This window comes from Balaenoptera borealis (genome assembly GCF_965194805.1).
Source record: "Balaenoptera borealis genome assembly, chromosome: 15".
NCBI lineage: Eukaryota > Metazoa > Chordata > Mammalia > Artiodactyla > Balaenopteridae > Balaenoptera > Balaenoptera borealis.
Genome location: NC_138871.1, coordinates 70,897,874 through 70,916,320, shown reverse-complemented (window position 1 = coordinate 70,916,320; position 18,447 = coordinate 70,897,874). Strand labels below are relative to the sequence as shown.

Here is an 18,447-nt window from a genome sequence, read left to right as displayed (position 1 = left end):
CTAAAAATCATGGTGAAGAACCCACAAATTTGGAGTTTCTGGCTTGCAAACAGTGAGAAATAATGATTTTGTGCCTTGACTTTGCTCAATCATGGCCTATTGGCAGCCTCCTCAGAGCCACTCCCCACCCCCATGCCCATCAGATTAGTTTACAGTAGCAAAGACGGCTGTCGCCCTAGTTTTAAACATAGAGATGAAGTTCAGGAAAACTACTGCCCCCATGCAGCAGTGCAGTTTCTTCTGTTTCGAATGCCAGTCTGGGGTTTGGTGGGATGCACCTGCCTGCGGGGCGATGGGAACTGTGGGGCCTGAGAGTTACATTCCTTCTGTGTGGTCCTCTCTGTGTTGCATAGCTCACCGAAATACCCGAGCAGGGCAGGAGCGGACAGCTGTGCTGGAGAGCTACTCCTCCTGGGTTGAGTGTATTTTGGGAATCAGCGATATTACTGGGGTGGAGGGTTGTGAATTAAGAAGCAAGAAAATGTGTCAAGGCTAGATAGATCAGGAGGGTGTGAGTAAAATGTTCCCTTTACAGTTTGCTGTGGGACAGGACATTTCCAGAGCATCACAGTGGTTTTTATATAGGTTAATTTGCCTTTAAAATCCATACCTGTATTTTATGAGATGATGGAATGCCTTTTAAACTGCTGCTGTTGGGAAGCAGGGCTAATAACCTGTGTCTTATACGTTGCCTATCCAGTTGTTACTGAGTGTAATTGTTAGGATCAGGGAGAGGGACATGATTTGAACCAAATTAGACCTAAATCTATGTGATCTATGTTGTAGTTTTGTAGCACTATATTTCCTTGATTCTAAGACACACCAGCAATTTACCAGCAGCTTTTAGGTAAACTCATTTAACACTACCAGATCAAAATATATATGTTGAGTCTACGGTGCCTCCTAATTTCAGGAACGTTAAAATAGCCAGGAAGTGGCAAGATTTGAAGGAGGGATTTGCGTGTCTTAGAACTGAGAATATATTTATAATATTCCTGGGTATGTGATGATCCTCAGAGTGCATGCATTGTGAGGACGGATTTCCTTAAGTCCTTTCCCTAAGCCAGCCTACTCTGTGGGGTTATGTATGTAAGATGATTGACTGGAGTTAGGCATGGCAGTTGGCTATTGAAGAGAGGAAAGTTCCTATGTGGGAATCCATCCCAAGGCCTTCATATGGTACCCTCCAGAAGCTGAGCCAACTAGCTGGCAGCAAACATCTTATGAGCTATACCTGAATTTAGCCAAGTAACATCTTTCAGAAGCTGAGCAGAAAATGTAATTTTTCTGAACCAGAATGCATCTGATTTGTTCACAGACATATTTGTAAAGATCCTAAGGCACCTGTCCTCCCCCCCATAGGATGTTAGAAGTGGAGAGGACTTCAGATGGTTCAGTGTTCTCATTTCCAGATTTCAACATGAGACACCAAGCGTTAGTGACTTGCCTGAGGTCACCCAACTAATGTAGAAAGTATGTGAAAGCATTTTGTCAACTGTGTACACCATGCAAATTAATGTTGGTAGTTATTAGTGGCTGAGTCAGGATTAGAACCCAGATTGCCAGTCTAGGGCTATTCTACAATACCATGTTACCTCATCCCTCATGTTTAATATTCCAGAGGGTTTTAATAAAAAATAATTTAGTAGTCTGTAATTAGCCCTGTAGACAAGGGCTTGTTTTTTGTCTGATTGCAAAGCCAGGTGAAATTGAGTGTCACACTGTCTAATTAAATATTTATTCTTGCCACCTCGAAAATATTTTTTCCCCACGCATTGCATTTCAACTTGAAGGAAGTTTTTCCTCTCTTAAATTTGCATCATCTGACGTAAAGTAAACGCAAAGGTGGGTGTTTGAAGTCTTCGCAACTTCTTATCTGTGAGGCTACTGCTGTATTCCAGGAAACAAGGTGGAGAGGGCTGAAAGGGGGCCGAGAGGAGGAACAAACTGGATTATCTTCCAGCTCCCAGAATGTAACCTTCTGTGGTTCCTGGAAGCCATAGAGATTTCTAATCCCTATCCTTGAGAAAGGGAGGTGGTCTGGCCTCTGGAAGCAGGCAAACCTGCATTCAAATCCCAGTCCCACCACTTCCTGACCGTGTGGCCTTGGGTGAGTTATGGAACCTGAGTGCCAGTTTTCTCATCTGCAAGCCTGAAGTGATAACCATCTGTTTTACAGGGTGATTGGGAGGATTAAATGAAAGGAAGTATGTAGAGCACCTGCTTATTAAGAGATAGCAACCATTAATTTATATTACTAAAGTATAAAATAAAAAATAATGCTTTCCAAATTTTATCATGACCTAAGTCTATCTTGGCCCCTCAGTTCAGCAACCCCCAACTCCCAGCAGCCCTCTCGGTGTGTTTGACATGCACAGAGGGATTTATCCTGTGAAGACCTGGCACTTGCAGTGCTGTTTCAACTGCCAAAATAGGAGTATATGAACTGCCCCTTTGTCTCCATGTATTCAGCTGACCTGGTTATCTGAAAGGCTGGCAGGGCGGGAGCAGTTGACTAAGAGAGCAGAGACTTCGTGCGTTTGTGTATGTCGTGGTGGCGGTTAGTCCTCCGCTGGGGAGGCCAGTCTGGGGAGTGATCTTAATTTGAAATGGAAAAGCTGCTGAGCTCTCCCTCGTGAGTCAAGCTCGCAATGGCCTTCATTCAGTTCCTCTACTATTAGAGGTGTAGCTTTAATTGGTGACTGCTTAGATCAGCTCTGCATCTGGGAGATCTAGAGGGCCCAGGAGAGGAGCTATCTGCCTTAGGAGGGAAACCTCCTTGCTAGTGAGGAGAGGTAAAGGGAGGTCATTTGGGGTGGCAACGGTTCCAGATGGAGTCAAGGCGGAGACTGCCACGTGATTAGGGAGCCCAGGCAAGCCATTCAGGTGGAACACAAATGAACTTAAATTCCTAAAAATTTCATTTGGAAAGAAAATACTCATAAATAGGCATCTAAAGACTGAAAATTTAAACACAATAGTTTTAACCTCTGGGAAGTGGAATTTGAGTGTGGAGGAGTGAAAAGGACACTCAAAGGAGAACTTTTTTTCATATATAATTCTATCTGTGAATTGTTGTAAGAAGCAAGTGTGCTTTTGTAGTTTAATGAAGACCAATAGAGTTCGTAGTGGTTGTTTTTCAGTAAGTACATGTTGGTGAGCAAGAAGCAGTTGCCCTTACTTGGAGCCGTCAATGCTTGGGGCAGATAGGGTTAGACTGCTTCCTTCAAACAGGCCAAGCCAGTTTGCAGCAAACCAGGCTCGTAGGTAAGGACAGGACCCTCCAAAGTGGCTGCTTCCTGGCAGCCCAGGATACTTCACTGACCTCCTACCTCACCACCTCTTCCTAGTCTTTTCATCCCCTTCTTGAGAATTGTCCCTTCCTTCTCTTGAACAGTTGAAGTAATCATTGTTATTCTAATAAGCTGTTTTAATTTTCAACTATTGATGAAAATGGCATCTGACCAGATGACCTGTACGAAAAATCCGTGCCCCTTACTTAGCATCAAGCGGGCTCGAAGTATAATGGCACCCAGCTGAAATGCTGACCTACTCCGTTATGGTAGCTGCGTTTTAGATCAGCTCGGGCTGATAGAGCACAACTTTCCCACAGTGATTTATTAACTGCTTCCCCTAGGAATCACTGATAAACTGACAAAATTATTAAGTATTATTGAGCTTTAATTTTCTCCTAGTTGTGTTTCCTAGCCAGATGTCCTGTTTATTATAGAAAGATGACACACCTATCATTGGACACGTGCTTTGACTTGCTTAACCAAGAGTTAGGATGGGTTATGATGAGTAATCCACATTCCATCACGCAATCTTCCCTTTGGCCAAGAGTACAAATTTGTGTGACAGTTGGCTAAGGTTGGTGAGGCTTCCTGTGGCCAAGTATGGTTTTTGCTCCGTGTAGAGTTGACTGGCTAATACTGGCCTAAGTCCAATATCTTGTTCTCACAAGCATCGTGCCCTACCAACTTTCCTAAACGGGTATAACGTAACACTGGTGTTTTGAGCTCTGGACACATCATTTGCCTGAAGTAAATAAAGATTTGGCCTATCTAAATGTTTTGACTCCATGTAAAATGATTTTTTTCCTGAAACTATTTCTTGTATATAGGAGATACATAGCAGTTGTGTGATATGTTTAAAATAACTGAGCAAGAAGCATGACTTCAAATTTGCCAAGTAGTTTTTTTGACAGTATGTATCAAAAACGTTAAAAGGAGCATATGTTTAGATCAGAGATTGCTGTTATAGGAATATTGTGAAAATCAGAGATGTATATAAAAATACCTATACAGTGATTTTTATTAATGCAACATTATTAATTATAATCATTATTAATAATATCAAATAGTTAAAACAACCAAAAGGATCAATAATTAGGCATTGGTCAGTTCACCTAGATAAAATACTGCACAGGCATCAAAAATCTTGTAGAATATTTTTTGATATCAGAAACTTTTGATATAATCAATGAAAGAAGGATGCAAAATTGTGTGTCAAGAATGGTACCAATTTTATTTTAAAATATATGAAAAGGTCCTAGAAGAGCATATGCCAAAACCATAAGTGATTATCTTTAAGTAATGGGATTACTTTTTTTTCTGAGTGCTTTTCAGTGTGTTCCAAACTTTTCTGCATTAAGCAGCTATAACTTTCATTACAAAATTTTTAAACCAGTGATGTATAGTTTCCATGTAGTACAGCAATCGCTAAGAAAATCTCAAGGTATTTAATTTTTTATTATTTTGTTTCACTATGGTCATGATTAAAGGTAAACACTTCTCAAAGGTGTTCCTTTAGATAGTACTTCATTTCTTCTTTTAGAGAGAGCGTGCCTGGAGTATTACTGTGTGGGTGTGTGACTTAAAACCATAGTCTAGAAACTCTCAAGTCCAACCGTCCAAATGAAGTAGTCTCTCTTGACTCGAATGAGATGTAAAAAAAAATTATGAAAAGAAAGTGTCTTACAATATACTCTTCTTTGCCTCTTAACTTTTGCTGTTTAGATTTATCAGATTTCAGTAAAACCCCGTGTACCACAGGGCTCCATTTGGGTGGGCTTTTTCTCCCCATGTCTTTCCAGATTCTCTGGTGTCCTGGTTCCCCCATGTCTCAGGGGCCTCATTTGAAGCTTTCTCCCTTGTTTTGGCGGTTGTGCACCTATCTGAACTATCTGTTTTGAAAGACTCCACCCAGGCCTGCAGCAGCCTCCTTCCTCCCTTTGCCCTGGCCATATTCTGTTCCGCCATCAGCTCAGAGGCCCTTTTTCTTCCAGGCGTGGGTGGAGAAGGTTGGGTGGCCACCTGGCAGCAGAAGCCCGCTGCGGGGATGGGCTGGGCCGGGTCCCTGGAGCTGCTGACTGTGATGGGAGGGGCTGGCCCGGCGGCTGTCCTCTCATTCATTTTCCCATCCACGTACACACTGTGCATCATCTCAGTGGCCTGTCCAGCGGGCTGATACCTGCCCTCTACCAGTGGTGGTGTCGGCCCACCTCTGAGCACCAAGGCGTAGAGCTGAGGAGCCATGTGGTTTATCACACAGCTCGGCCTGTGCTGCTATATAAATGTTTTCTAAGCAGGGTCTGCCTCTTCTTCCAAGTGATTCTGACTCCCCAGACACCTGTCCCAGACGGGGTGGAGGCCTGCCCTGCCACCTGGGATTATTAGTGAACATGTCTTTGGGTGTGGCTCGCTGGGGACACTCCACCCCCTGGAGGGAGTGACTGTGGGAGAAGCATTCATCTTCTCTTGAGGGTGTTGTTGTCTTGGTCACCTGGTAATTTAAATGGTGTTTCCTGCCTGGTAAGAAATGAAATCTCAGCTGCTCTGAGTCAGCAGGATCATAATTGAACTACTGTGTGTTGTGCCATGTGAAAGGGGCAGGCCTTGGACCACTGGATGAAATTAAATATCCCTTCCCATATGGGGAGTGTCTCACTGAAGGCTTATCTCCAGTGGTGTAACATGCACTGTGTAGCTAGACTTTTCTGCAGCACCAGACTCTTGGCAGACAGCCGTCAGCCCCCACTCCCGTCCCTGCAGATTATTGCCACTTATCAGGGTCTCTGATTTAGTCTGTGATCTGTCCTGATTTTAGATGGGTAGAGTTCACAGCTGAAAGCTCCCAGTTTGGGCATCCTATTAACACCTTTAAGTGACAGGACCACTGCTAAGTACAGAGATGTGTTATGCTGGCCCTAAAATAGCAAGGTACAGTGTTTTGAGAGTTGATAACATTTGTATTCCCCAGATAGTATAGTTTCCAGGTTTATAGGTTATTCATATAAATTTGCATATTGTCTTCTTAAGGCCTTATTCTAAGTGTACTCTCAATAAGATATCTCCAAGTCCTTTCTGTTTTGTATTCTGAGTCATTATGGGGTATAAAAGAAATGAGATTCAACCCCTGTCCATGAGAAACTGCAGTCTGGTTTGGAAGATAAGGTGGATGTGTGGGATGATTAGCCTGCATGACGACACTGGGTGTTGATAATACATCTGTGCTGCTTTGTGGTATAAGCCATGGTGTCTGCCCTTAAGGAACTCAGCTAACATTCTGGCAAGAGAATTGGACACAAAATTATATAAATCGCTATCACACAAGGGGGTGGGAACGCCAGCAGTGATGGGAAAGGGTGCTTGGTAACCCAGGCAGAAGAGTGACCCTGAGCGTGTAAGAGCTGGGGGAGCCTTCAGAGAGGGAAGCATATCGGAGCTGGGTATGCAGGGTAACGCAGGATCCCGCCCAGCAGAGGACAGATGTGTAGGAGAGTTCAGGCAAAAGAAATGAAAAGAACAGCGTATTGTGAGTCACTAGCACTACAGGGTCTAAATTCAAAAAGGGCTCTGAGAGGAAAATAATCATTGTGAACCGGAGTAATCAGAAAAGACTTCACAAAGGAAGCAGACCCTGAGCTTGTCCTGAAGACGAGAAGGCTTTGAGTAGACAGGACACCAGAGAGGGCTTTCCACGAGGCAAGGTGCCGCGTCTTGGAAGGAATGACTGGCCAAGGATCATAAGCAGGTCACCTTTACCAGATTGAGGCTGTGAGAGTTTGGACAACATTGGGGACATTAGTCAGAAATTAGGAAGTTGAAGAGACAGTTTGGAGATAAGTTTTGGTTTAGGCATGGAGAACTAAAGACGACAGTTGGAGACATCCAAGTCGAGTGATCACAAAAGCCCAGAAGCTGAGGATGAGGTTGGATGGAGCTATGGGTGTGAGAATCAACAACACAGGAGCGATGGCTTCCCTGAAAGGGGGTTTCTCCAGGGGTCTTGGGTACAGAGCACAAAGACCAGAGCCCCAAGTAGTAAGCTTTGAGAATTGTCCATAATTAGGAAAAAAAGTGAAGCAATGTGGGGAAGTAGGAGGCTTCAGAGCAAGGGAAGAGAGCTTCAGTGCTGCTGGTTTAACTAGACTCAAGGATTCATCCAGAAGAAAATCATGGCAAGGGTGTCACTCCAGTAAAACACTGGAGATGGAAGCCAGATTGGGTAGCGTTAAGCAGGGAACTGGGTACAGAGAAAGCAGAGGCAATAGATAGTCACCAGAGAACGGCAACAGGGAAGGGGAGAAAAGTAGTAACCAGGAGAAGCAGCAGGATCAAACTTTTTTTGTTACAATTCTATTCTTCATCAACAAACATATATAAAATTTTAGTAAGCATGTATTTTTTGTTTATGTAGTTTCTGTGTATTAAAGTGTGCTTCATCTGCGGATTTCTCTGTGTCAGCATAATCCACAGGTGTGTCACAAGTATCGCATTCCCTCTGTGGTACTCCATTATAGTGATGCCAAAATGTGCCTAACCATCGATCTATTATTGGGCAATTAGGGTGTTTCCAATATTTTGCAAGTGTAAGTGTCTCTGCTCTGAGCATCACTGGACAAATTACTTTTTTTTCCTTTTTGGGTTATTTCTTCAGGGGTATATCCTATAAAGCAGAGTTACTGAGGCAAATGGTACAAACAATGTTGGGGTTTTTTTAGTTGAGATATAATTGACATATAACATTATATTGGTTTCAGGTGTGCAAATAATGATTCAATATTTGTATATACTGCAAAAAGATCACCATGATACGTCTAGTTAACGTACATCACCGCACATAGTTACAATTTTTTTTGTTATGATCTTTTAAGATCTGCTCTCTTAGCGACTTTCAGATACATAATACAGTATCGTTAACTATAGTCACCATGCTGTACATTATATTCCCCAGGACTTATTTATTTTATAACTGGAAGTTTGTGCCTTTTGACCACCTTCACCCAGTTCCCTCACCCCCACCCCGACCTCTGGCAACCACCGATGTGTTCTCTGTATCTATGAGTTCAGTGTTTTTAGATTTCACATATAAGCGAGATAATACAGTATTTGTCTTTCTCTCTCCAATTTACTTCTTTTAGCATAACGCCCTCAAGGTCAATCCGTGTTGTAAATGGCAGGATTCCCTTCTTTTCTTTGGATGAATAATATTCCGTTCTGTATATATACCACAGTTTCTTTATCCGTTCATCCACTGATGGACACTTAGATTGTTTCCATATTGTTGTTGTTTTAATAGCCTTATTATACATTGTTCTCCATGGTGATCCAACCAACTTACAATCAGAGAAATAGTTTAGTATTGACTTGGAATGATTTCTGATAATAGGGAGACATGAGCATGTTTGATGGTGGAAAGGAAAAGGAGTTATTTGAGGAAAATAATCCACATACAAGACAGAAAGCGAGCAAATAGGAATGATCTTGAGAACACCAGGGAAGGGATAACTTTGCAGGAGAGGGAAGGACTCCCTTCCTCTGAGACTGATAGGAGGAGAGTGTATAGCTCTTTCTACCCCTGACTTGCAGGGTGAAGTCCAGGGGAGATGACTGGAGTTCCTACTAATAAAAGACCTTTTCCTTAGTGAGACAGAGCCAAGGCTGCTTGCTGAGGTGGGAGGGCGAGGTCCTGAAGGTCTGAATTAACCACTGTGAGAAATGAGCCTGGGCGTTTGAGAGGTGAATGAAAGTCTTGTTGTGCAAGGGTGAGGGCTGAGTTGGACCCATGAATTCCTAAGGGCTAAGTCTCTGAAGTCCTCCAGCCTGGAGAAGCAGCAGTAAGTGGGGCAGCACAAGGATGGGGGTGGCTTAGCATGCTCGGGGCAAGGTTTCTGGGGAGGCAGAGTTTGAGATGGCAGTGCAGCAGCTGGCCCTAAGGTCAGAGGTGGAAGGAAGCAGTGCAAATCTAAGACAGGCACTGGTTGTCAGCAGAATGAGGGGGAAAGTAATTACAGGCTCCAGTGAGAACCGAAAGGGGGTTTGGAAGGTGAGCGATGAGCCGTGAGGAGATTTTTGACAGAGGAAGATTTTAATTTTAAGAGGCTGTTTTTACTTTTAATTATTCACCTTTGTAGAATGTTTGGGGGTGTTTTTGTTGTTGTTTTTTGTTGTTGTTGTTTCTTCCCTTAACATGGGCACGTATTACCAGCAACATTTTTGTAGCTAAAATCTCTGGTGTAGAGCTGTGCTTCCAGGGTGTGGCAGGATTACCTCTGAGGTTGATGGAGGAGAAATGAAGATGGAGGAGCTTCACAGAGTCCGGCTTGATAAGGGGCTTGCACTGTGAGGTGTCTTTGCTTTCAGCCATTGCTCCTGTGGTCACAGCTTGTTGCTACGGAGTAGCACCCAACCACCAGCCCTTATCCACGCACATGGTTTTAGTGTTTAAAACCTGAGCAGGCTGACCTTCCCTAGGCTCGGCAGTCACATTTTCGATGTACTGTTGTGTGGGTCTGGCTGTTTCCGACTCTGCCCGGGAGCCCTACCGAGTCATTCCTCTCTGGCCTCTGTCCGTGAAGGTTCTTCCTCCAGGCAGATACAGCCCCTTGCCAGGGACGCAGTTTTGTGAGTGGACTGTGGGTTCCGTTTCAGCCTCACCCATCCCCTCCCTGGGTGCTTTGTGCAGTGTACAAACTGTACAACTGTATATAGCAGCCCTGTTTCTCTCTTGCCTGTTTTGAAACTTGGCCTAAGGCCCTTGCCTCCTGTGACCGCTCTCCTTCTCATGTCCTCCTAGATCATCCACTTTGACCCTGACTCTGACTGACACCCTTGGTTGTGTCCTCTATTCCACTTGCCATGTTCACATTACCATCATACCACACAGCTAAAGCCCTTTACACAGCTGACCATGTGTAGCAGTCACAGGGGCCAAGCAGGGAACTGAGCAAGGTGGAAACACGTGGAAAGGGAGTGCCAGCATCAACACAGGGACATGGAAAAGCCAGGGCCAGCGCTCTGCATCCTTTCCAGGGCCTTAAGCTGAGTCTAAACCTTGCCTGGACATTTTGTAAATGGTGTTTCATTAAAGCCAGGACTAAGCAGGAGTATGGCTCCCAGCCAATCCCTACCAGGAAGGAACAAACAGCTCGCCAGTGCAGGCCTCAAGCCAGGTGGGGTAGGCACTAAGGTGCATTGTTTTGCATGGAGAATTAAACGGGCCCTTTGTAAACATGGCCCCCTGCCGTTGCTCTTTTCTCTTGCCTCCTAGTCAGCCTAGGTCTGAATAATTAGCCCTTGGCCCATCAGTAGCAAAAAGAAGAGGAAGAGTAAACTAATAGGCTGCAGTACGCTTAAGAACCTTGAACTCGGAGTTAGGAGACGTGGGCTTAGCGTTATACGACCTTGAACAAGGCACATCTCTTCCTTGATCCCCACTTTCCTTTTCTATTAAATGAGGGGTCTTTGCATATGCTGTTCCCTCTGTCTGGAGCATTCTTTCCTGGCCTTTTTAGGCCAAGTCTCCGTAACCTCACTGTGTCTTGGCCTAAATGTCATTCCCTAGGGGAAAGTGTTCTGTGACCTCCATCCCCACTCCACTCCAGGTTGGGGACCCCATGACAGGGTTTTTCAAATGGTAGATTACAACCACTAATTGGTTGTGAGACCAATTTATTGGGTTGTAACCAGCATTTTCTAAATGAAAAGACCAGGGAATTCCCTGGTGGTCCAGTGGTTAGGACTTCGTGCTTCCACTGCAGGGGGCACAGGTTCAATTCCTGGTCGGGGATCCTGCAAGCCACGTGGTACGGCCAAAAAAAAAAAAAACAAATGAAAAGACCAGAAAATGTCAGAGGGCATCACGCATAGTAAGAGTAAGAATTGTTTAATGGAACTTTTGTTTTATTATCTATGTCTGGGTGTGTGTGTTTGTGTATGCATTGGATTGAATATAAAATGTATCTTTCACTAAGAGGCAGAAAGCCATTGCTTTCAAAACACCCTAGTCGTATATGTTTACTCTACAGCACTTAATATGATTATAATTACGTAGTTATTTGCATGATTTTATTACTACTTACCTATTTCACTAGGTAACAGGCTTCATGAATCAAGGATCAAGACTGACTGACTCATCCATATAAGACCTAGAAATTGTTGAGGCTCAGCAAATAATTGCTGAATGAGTGGATTTCTGAGGGGTACTTTGTTGCTGTCAGTCCTTAGTTCTGTGAGGCAGTTCCTAGGAGTGAGTAGATAGTGGCTGCAATAATAAACCAAAACCCCTCACATTCGTCCCTACTGGACAAAAGTAACAGAAAGAGCAGCTCTTGGACCTCTCGGTCTCCACGTTAGGAAGGAGTGGCACCGGAAACCGGGAAGGCCAAACCAGCTCCCCTGAGAGGGAGAAGGGAAGAAGAGGACAGATACCACCACCCTATTCAGTAAGGCCTCGCTTGGGCAGAGGTACCTTTCCAGTAACAGAGAGACAGGACGTTCAGAGACCAAACCCTCCACGTAATCTGTGCTCACATAAAGACAAAGGCGACTTGCCTAGTGTAAGCTCTCCCAAGGGCCCATCTCCCACTCTCCTGGGTATGGGCGACCAGCCCTTGACCCAGGAGTCCCCTGGGTTCCCAGGATAGACTTCAGAACTCCTCTTCCTCCTGTAGCACCCTCACCCCGCCCCCCAACACTTCCAGAGAACTGATCTGCTTCTTGAGGCGTCTTTCCGAACCTAGCCAGCCTCACAACAGGTAGAATCAGTACCCTGCGCCTTCGCAGACGTGACAAGCCTCTGACTGTAGCCCAGAGGACTTCCCATGGCCTAGAAGGCTCCATTAGCAAGACCCAGCCAGGCACTGCTTTGGCCCAGAGCTGTTCTGGGATGTGCTAAAGATCGTAACTCGAGAGGACTTTGTTTCCAAGGCCCTCTTGAGGGCCTTGGGAACCCAGTGATAACACAGGCCCTGTCAGGAGTACTTAAGGAGGTCCAATTTGCTGCTTCATCTTCAAAGTTCATCATCTGAACTCAGATGGTTCTGGCAGCATCTAGTTGTTCTGTGGAAATTATGTTACTTCCTGCCTGGAGCAGATGACCTCTTTGGGAGGGATGAGGGGATAGTAACTAGTTGTTTTAGAGCTCCTAGAACTGTTTGGTTTTCTGGCATTGACAGCCCCTTCTAGAAGTCTCTCCCAAGAGGCTGCCAATCGGCTTCCTTAGGAAGCTTTCTCAGGCACCTGAGCCGCCCTTGGTGGTTGAGGGCAGGAGACGAGCTAAGAGAAATAACCGAGAAGCCTTTACTACAGGTTGTCCCTAAACAACAGCCGCCTCTCACCTCTGGTCCTTCTCCCCCTGTTGGAGATTTAGGGTTTGGAAAAGGATTCTTCAGAGAGCTGCCAAGTCCTGTTATTCCTCTGAAGAACACTCGAGAATTTTTGTATCACTTGTTTCATTCTCACCCTAATAATCCGTGCGTCCTAATTTGTATCCATACATTAGCTTTCCTATGAATTAAAAAAAAAATTATTCTCAAAAATCACTATTACCTAGCCCATATTTCAGAAAAATTTCTTAGAGCAATGTGCGTTTAACTAATGCCTTTAGTGTATAGTAGTCATCAAAAAAACATTTTTTGGATAACAAATGTAAGTCAAAATTGCCTTTACAATATTTTAAAATTAAAACATTACAGAAATGCATAATGTAGAAAGTAGAAGTCTTCCATAACCTTGTCCCCCAAGGAGAAATCAGTGCCACAATTTTGTTGAATATTCCAGCTTTTTTTCTACATACATACTCTAACATTTTATTATTTCTTTCTAAAAACATGAGATCCTACTATTTTTCATTTATAGAAAAAATGGAAAAGATAGAAAAAAGTAAACAAGGACATTAAAGCCATTGTAATTCCACCACTCAAACAATAGTGGCATCGAGGGGTGGCCACTGTGGGCTTTAGTACTGCCCCCTTGCAGAGCCGCCCAGGTGAACCTATAGTCCAAATACAAATGTGTGCTGGTTCTGCAAACACAGTTTCAAGACTCTCTTCTGTCTCCCTCTTCCCACCAGATTACCAGCCCCAAGCCCCGCCATTCTCAAAACCTGTTGCCACCACTGTTGTTTACTACGGTGAATGCATTGCTACATTTTCCTCCAGTTTTTAATTACGTTAAAATCCTGTCCACTTACAACGTTTCCAGTAGTCATGTTCAAGAACCAGTGCAAGATACACGTGGAAAGCACTTTCCATTGTCCCAGGTAACATCATATTTGGTTTTGTCCCCAGTAGCACTATTTCCAAGACACTGAAATAATGTCAGGGAAATTTGTTTTGAATTCATCCCTGGAAGATGCTTTCACTGTGCTAGTGAAGAAGCTGAAACATAGGGCCAGTGACTTGCTTAAGCAGAATAAAACTCTGCCTCAGCTAGACTTACCTACAGATGTCTAAATGTGTCAGGATTACTAGCTGAATTGCCTAAATTCACTGAAACACTGAAGGAATAGAAGGGGCATTCCCAGGTTCTGAATTCTTCCTTCCCCAGCCTGGTTATCAGCTGCTTAGAACCATTTAGATAGATGTGCTTCAGCCCTGAGAGAGGTTAGGATATGTGCTGTTGAAACTCTTTTCTTCCCTTTGGGGAAGGATGTTGGCTCTTCCTCCGAGTCAGTCCGAATTCCACCTGGGCCATCCTCCCAGCTCATGAGATGTTTCAAAGTATTCTAGTTCTAGGTTCTCTTCTGTACATCTCATTTCTCCATGTTCTGACAGTGTGGATCTGAGTAGGTGAAGCTGTCCTCATAGAAGTAACATGGCAGAGGTAGGCTCCACCACCTCAGGTCTGGCCTAGGCCAGTGCCAAGGTCACAGAACAACCAGCATAACCCAGAGCCATCTCCACAGAGTAGGAGAACAAAGAGGGACTCTTCAGCTTAGAGAATCCAAGTGAGAGGAGATATGATCAGTCTGCATATTAGTTTCCTATTGCTGCTATAACAGGTTACCATGAACATAGTTGCTTAGAACAATGTAAATCTATTATCTTACAGTTCTGGGGGTCTGAAATAGGTATAATGGGCCAAACGGTGTCTCCCCAAGTCCTAAGCCTCAAAACCTGTGAATATTACCTTATACGACAAAAGGTGTGATTAAGAATCTTGAAAGGGGGTGCTTACCCTGGATTATCTGGGTGGGCCCTAGATTCAGTCATAGGTATCCTTATAAGTGGGAGATGGAGGGAGTTTTGAGAGAGAAGAGGAGGAGACAGTGTGACCACAGAGGCAGAGATTGGAGTGATGTGGTCACAAGCCAAGGAATGCCTGGAGCCACCAGAAACTAGAAGAGGCAAAGAACAGATTCCCCCCAGAGCCTGCAAAGGGAGTGCAGCCCAGCTGACACCTTGATTTTGGACTTCTGACCTCCAGAACAGTGAGAGAATAAATTTCTGTTCTTTTAAGCTATCCAACGTGTGGCAATTTGCTACAGCAGCCCTAGGAAACTAATGCAGTGGGTTAAAAATCAAGGTGTTGGCAAGGCTGTGTTCCTTCTGGAGGCTCTAGGAGAAGATCCTTTCCTCGCCTTTTCCAGCTTCTAGAGGTTGCCTGCATTCCTTGGCCTGTGGCCCTGCATCACTCCGACCTTGGCTGCCATCATCACATCTTCTCTCTTACCCCTCCCTTCCCCCTTATAAGGACCCCTGTGATTATGTTAGGGCCACCTGGATAATCCAGACTAATCTTCCCATCACAAAATCCTTAACTTAATTACATCTGCAAAGCCTCTTTTGCCACTTAAGGTAACATTCACAGGTTCCAGGGATTAGGACAAGGACGTTTTGTGGGGGCCTAGCACAGTCTGCAAATCCTAAAGGGTGTGGGTAAGAATGATGGATCTGTTTACCACATCCCTGAGTGTTCAAATTAGATGCTACTCCCTGAAGTGAGAAAGGCAGTATCAAAGGAAACACGTCTTTGGCAGAGGTAGTAAACATGGAATGCATTACACTCACAGGTTCTTCTAGGCAGAAAATGGTAATAAATAAATAAATAAATTTTTTAAAGAGATGGGGTATGAATGTGAGCTAGGCAAGGTGAAGTTTTCCCTTTAAGCTTTCGAGGTGATGACGTGGCGGGAGTGTCTCCTACAGCCTTCACCTTTGGTACTTATCAAGCAGCCTAGCTGAATGGGTCTGTAAGGGCATTTCATGCAGCCATCAGTCATAGAACTGTTACCCCGTGGAGACACAGCCTCTTGGAGATGAGCCAAAGGATGAGTCACAAGAAGTATACATGGTACCGAGGTTAGAGAAAATGGGGCAAGTTCATTGTAATGGCTTGGGGAGTTCAGCGTACAGGGCATGTGGGAGATGTTATGGCTCCGTCGTAAAAGATGGAAGTGGTTCATGGGAGTGTTGGTCAGAAGGGAGAGTGAGAAGCTGAAGATCGACCATTTGAAACATATTTCCATCTAGAGGGGTCAGTACTCAAGAGAGAGCAACCCAGTAATAGCTGCTCTTGAAGGCAGGTGGAATTACTTGAGGCAGTCTGAGCGCACATCAAGACCGTCAAAAGCAGAGTTCCCATTCTGCTCCTACCTGCCTCTCTGACTCTGGGAAATAATTATTTCTTCCTCAGAAGTGAATAAAACTTCCTACTTGGAGAGGATGATAAGTCATTAATTATTAATGTTTATTTTCATATTTACAGATGAAAGGCATGCTGACTTCAAAGAAGTAGAGTTAGGACAGGGGGAAGAGAATTAATTCTCAACATTAAAATTATCTACTAGAAAACACTCAAGGCCTATTTTGAAAAGGTTTTTCATGACTGAATATAAAGCTGGAGAATCTTAAAAGGAGATTTGACAACCAATAAAGGGATCAGAGAATAGTCCGTTAGGGCAGAAATGTTTGTGTTCCTAACCACTCAAGCTCATTTCTAGGACAAGGCGTTAGACAAAGGTGTCCTACATGCTTGTGAAACACGATGAGAAGTTACGGTGAGTGCTTTGGAGCCTCGCCAGATAATTAATGGCTTAATTCTGCTTCAGCTCCTCTCTTCATAACACAAAGGTCTGAGACTCCAATTAGTGAATTTCACTTTAAAAAGAAGCAGCTTATTGGATACATGCTCTAGTTTAGAGCATGAAGCTCAAGGTAGGGGACAAAAAAGAACCCATCATCCTAGGGCCACCTCTCTATAGACCACACTGCTCTCCTCTCCTAGGCAGACGGACCGGCTGGAGGCCAGGTTCTAACTGCCAGTGCCGTTGTTACATGGCGTGTCTCTTGGCTCGCTGGTCTGAGCAGCACATCGGGAAACACCCACTAAGCTCCGGAGGCCCTGGGCAGCCCCTACTTGGTACTGGTTGTTACCGGGGGAGAAATGGCTCGTCTCTGCTGTGAGCTGGATACTGTGCAGGATGCTTTCCACATTCTGCCTCGATTAATGAGAAAAGTGATCCAAAGTCTGTAATTCAGAGGAAGGGACAATAATATCATGAACAGGACGAAAGGCAGGTTTGAATTCTGTTCTCAGCTTCCGTGTTCACTCACCATGGTGGGAAATTGAGTTCCCCAGTGCCTCTATTTATCCTTCTATAAAATGAGGTTATTACCTGTTCCCATTGCCCAACCATGACGTCAACATTGGGAATACTTTGAACTTCTCAGATGAAAGATGATATAAAACTACAAAGTGAAAAGTTGGTGTAGGAGAGGATGCTAGAAACTGAGAATGAAACGGCCAAGTGAGAGTAAAATGTAAGGATGCCAGGATTTTCTCCTGTGCCACCATGGGGGCTTTCTGGGCCTTCATTTGCCTTGCTTGTCGTATGGAGGATGGTGTGAATCCACACTATCATAGAAGGGGAGACAGACTACTATATTGGTAAGAGCAAAGACTTTGGGTTCACCAACCTACTGAGTCTCAAGGTAGGAGACAGCACAGCTAGTTTTAAGAAACTCCCAAGGTGATTCTGATGCACGCCAGAGTTCGAGGAACACCGTGTTCCAGACTGCTGATGGTCCTCAAAGACACTGTGTGTTTCCACACCTCTCACGCACGCTCAGGCTGTCCCCACTCCCTTCCTTCATCACAAACATCGCCTCCTGGCTTTTCTTACTATGATGAACTCCAGTTCTTCTCTCAAGGCCAGATCACATATCAGCTTTTGCCCAAAACTTTCCCTAACCTTTTCAGAGAAATTAATTGTTCTTGGGTACAAAAGACTATGCAACCATCAGAGAATAAGGTGAATCTCTGTACACTGCATGGAAAAGTAACCATGATATTTTTAAAGGGAAAAATGGTCATAGAATATTTATATTTTCTTTAAACAATGGAACAAATATGTGTATATATAGTTTGAGTATGTATATTAAAAGATCTGAAGAATACACGTACCTGATACCAGGAACCTTTTTTATTTTATACACATGTATATTATATGAATTTCAATACCACTTTTTTACTTTTTCAAATTCAGTAACAATTAAAGTGATTACCAAGAGAGTAATTGCTCAAATAATTACCAGGGAAGAATGGATTGATTTTATAGCCCTTGTATGTGTCATCATTCTGTGTGTCTGTCTCCGTGGTTCAGCTGTGAGCTCCTTGATGGCAGGGGCCTCGTCCTGTTCATCTGCCTGTCACCAGTGCCCCACGCTGTCCCTGACACATGGTGGATGCACAGTGTGTACTGACTGAATTTAGAAGATCTAAAACAGAGTCCAGGGAGGCTTGGTTGATCAGCCCCAGGACCATACATACGAAAATTGATTTCCTGTCCTTCACCACCACCACCAACCCACACACATCCTTCCTTTATGCCAACTTCCTATGAAAAACTGGATGTGTATAATTGTTTAACCTCATGATTTGGGGAAATCAGAAACTGTTATTCCTTCTGTAATTAAGGGAGAAGAATAAATGATATATGTTCATATTTATTATATTTATATCTAAAAACTACAGCAATGCTTTTTGTCCAAAAAAGCTTTTAAAGTCATATTTTATGGGAAACAGGACACTCATTCTCACTGAGTAATGTTCTCAAATATTTTTTTTAATACTAACCTAGAAGTTGTGGATGGATTGTTTGAGGGGAAGAGAAAACAGATCACTCAACAAACATTAAGCACCTACTTCACACCATGCTTTA

General features: G+C 43.9%; 1 protein-coding gene across 2 annotated transcripts in view; it reads left to right on the top strand.

Moving 5' to 3' along the window:
- The window catches only part of MAPRE3 (microtubule associated protein RP/EB family member 3), a 48,475-nt gene that overhangs the window by 1,669 nt on the left and 28,359 nt on the right, over positions 1-18,447 (top strand). The window lies entirely within an intron of this gene.